The following is a 3,522-nucleotide window of genomic DNA, read 5'->3' as shown; positions in this document are numbered from 1 at the left end:
TTTTATATCACAAGCCTCTCTCTCTCTAACACACCCACTCTCTTTTTACTCCCTCTCTGTCTGTTCCATACCATTACGTCTTTCTCCCACCCGCATACACCCTTCTATTTAGTCAAAATCCTTCCTCCAGCACTGACTCTCCTCCTCCCTCGTGTTCCCATGAATTTTGCATGAATTTGCTGACCACCATCACATCCCAGAGCACCAACGACACCCTGTAATTCCAACTTTACATTGGTCTACAGTCCACAGTGTCAGCTCGTCTCCTAACTGTGAATTGTGTTTAAAGTATGTAAACTTACTATTTAATACAGGTGTTTTGATCCTTGTATGTATGATAGACAATAAGGGAGTTTTGAAAGACCAACACACTCAGAATTTGCACCACAATCATAAAAACACACAAATAAATACACAAGAAATACAGATTTTAAAGTAACTAATCAAAGTGTTTAATATCCTTATCTCTCTTCCTGAGACTCCTGACAACAAAATGTAAATTCAAATGACTGAAACGTGCTATGAAATAAAGCCGCAAACCACACTTGAAGACCTGCTGTGGTGAATCTGCAGAGATCAGAATTTTATACTTGACACATTTGAGAGAAACTGACTGTATTTTTTATCACACATCTCCTGGGATCTTTTTCCCCTTTAACTTTTATGATATTGATTCATCATTTCCAGCTACCTCTTCTCCCATCATCCTCCCTGCTGTCATGTTCATTGCTTATCAGCTCAACTTTATCCACTCCCAGTTTTTCCCTTCAGCTGTCTCCATCTCCCACATTGAAGCCAGATCTGAAACAGCTTCAAAGGGAAAATTAATCATGAAAACAGATTCCCGGATATCCTCGTGTACAGTCTTGACTTCTGAGCAGGTGTGCTTCACACTGGAGACATGCAGGTCGAAACAATTCGGACAAGGTTGATTTATTGGACCAAAAACCAATTCCTCCATCAGTGTCATTCAAGTGAGAGCACACCAAGAGCACATGTTTTGGTTCTTATACAGTAAATATATTCCTTTAAAGTAAAGTGAGGATAAAGACAAGGTTTTCAAAAAACAGTAGTGTTTATCCAGAAAGGTTAAGACAGTTTTGTCCTGAAGCTGCAAAGATGTACTCACCCCTATGAACTCAGATGACCCCTGCATTTCCATAAATGACAGATGCATGCAAGAAGCTTAATAGCCTCCAAGAGCATGTCCTCACTTTGGAGAAATTTTCTTTTTTTTGAGTCCACTGAAGTATTTGGGGGGGGGCTGGGGGGGCTGTATGAAATAGCACAGTGATCGTAACTGTAATTTACAGTTAGAATTAAATTTGCATGACATTTACATGATTTACATTTGCAGACAAAACTGCAAATCGGTGCACACACAGGGCGTCATAAATGGAGCTTATATGCATCTGCAGTACTTGATTTCTTTATGATTCTGAATACAGTGAAGTGCCTGTCTTAGATTTGTCCCTCTCCCCCAGCTTTCCACCCTGAGGAATCAGAGCAGGAAATCCATGCTATGTATGACATCTCCCCCTAGTGGGAATAATTTGTCAGTGCAGTAATGTGCAAAGACAGTGACTTGGATAACGCATCAAAACCTTCAAAATATCAAATATTTATAAAGGTACGTTTTGACTAGGGCTAGTAAATATTAGCCTTTGGGTGTTGCAGATCAGGCCAGCTCTGACTTTAGTCTAATAAATCTAATGAATCTTGTCGGTGAACTTATGCAATTTAATGTATGAATTTTTGGCACAGTTTAGTCCTTTGGCTGCTGGATCCATGAACACATTTTTTTCCAACTATTCTATCCTTGCTATAGTGTGTGTGTGTGTGTGTGTGTGTGTGTGTGTGTGTGTGTGTGTGTGTGTGTGTGTGTGTGTGTGTGCTGTATGTAAAAAGGCAAGTCTAAACATTTCTGTCATATTTAAAAGTCACATCAGTGCTCTGAACTAATATATAGAGTAAGTCAACATTACTGAATAAGATTTCAGCAATTAAAACACGTAATTGTGAGCATGCATATATGCAAGTTTAGGAGATTTCTATTCATGTGTTTCTGCATCTGTGACAGCACGGTTCAGTGCAGTTGGAAGATCTATCGTAAGCCCAGGAGCATTTCAGTACAGCCTTTTGATCACACATGGAGCAGAATTTCATCAGCTGTTGAATATTTCATTTCCTTTTCACTTGCTCGGTCACTTGTTCACTGATAGAAATTAGAGTCCAATAGGAAAGCGATAGAAAGTAAGAAAATCAGTAAATCGGTTCAGAGAAAATAAAAAAAAATTTATTCCGTGGGGAAACACACGAGGCAGCTGATGAAATTTTAAACTGTGGAACGGTTTCATAGTTTGTTGTTGGAACCAGACATTTCTGCAGATTTTCAGTTGTGTTTTATTAACACACACAAACACATGCACGCACACCAAAGCACACACAGTAGATATGTAGATGTTAAAGTGTGCAGAGTGCAGGCTTTCCATTAATTACAGTTCTTAACCCCCCCCCCCACACACACACTTTTTTGTACAAGTGCATAATGACTGTAGTACACTTTCAAACTCATGATGTTCTTCAGAGCAAAAGAGCTTTCAGTGGCAAGAAAAGATACTCAAGGGGTGGAAAAACGCACCTTGCAGTGTGTGGGTTTGGTGAACTGATGGAAATGACATTTCACTGGACAGAAAAAAAAATGAAAGGATTCAGGAGTTCTGCACAGTAGTTTGGCACTCAAATGACACCTTTTCCTGAGAGTTTTAATGCTTTAACAGTAAGTGACTGTTTTTTGGCATTTCTGGTCATTTCTATATGCTTTATAAGACTCTGTGCACCCCAGTGAGGTTAAGAAGCATGTGGTCTTGAAGAATGTGGTCAAGAAGAAATGGCCTGATGTTGTGTAATATTAATGTGTATGCTTCAATGTTCTGAAAAGTAATGTTGTAACGAATCTGTTCTGATATACATGTTCCTTTCACCATATATAGGTTTTTCTTATATTTATAAAAATATATACACTTCTTGGATTTTTTTTTTTTTTTTTTTTTTTTACTATTTGAGGGCAAGGAACCAAATATGGTAACTTCACTGACCTTGATTTTCTCCATGAAAATGAAGTATTTTGAAAAATGTCACAAAAGTAATTAAGTGATAGTGCCCTATAATGTAACTATTAGCAGATGACAATACAACAATACTGTTTGGTCTGTTCATGCTGCTGAAAAGCTGATATATTTAATCACATTAAGAATAACTACTACTCTACTATTTTCTGGATATGTTGTTTTTTCTTTAATAATGTCACTACAAAAGATTCCAAAGCCTTAATATTGTTCAACGATAAATTGTAAAAGCATCCATCCACCCTCTTCAGCTTATCCAATTGAACCTAAAACTAAACTTCTTCATATTGACATGATTGAAAGCATAACTGTCTCAGTCCAACATGACAGCATCATTCATATCTGTCTGCAATTTGTAATAAATAAGAGAAGACAGCAAATTAAGAGTGTATCT

The sequence above is a fragment of the Archocentrus centrarchus genome, chromosome 14 (assembly GCF_007364275.1).
Source record: "Archocentrus centrarchus isolate MPI-CPG fArcCen1 chromosome 14, fArcCen1, whole genome shotgun sequence".
NCBI classification, from domain to species: Eukaryota; Metazoa; Chordata; class Actinopteri; order Cichliformes; family Cichlidae; genus Archocentrus; species Archocentrus centrarchus.
Note: the sequence above shows the minus strand (reverse complement) of the source record.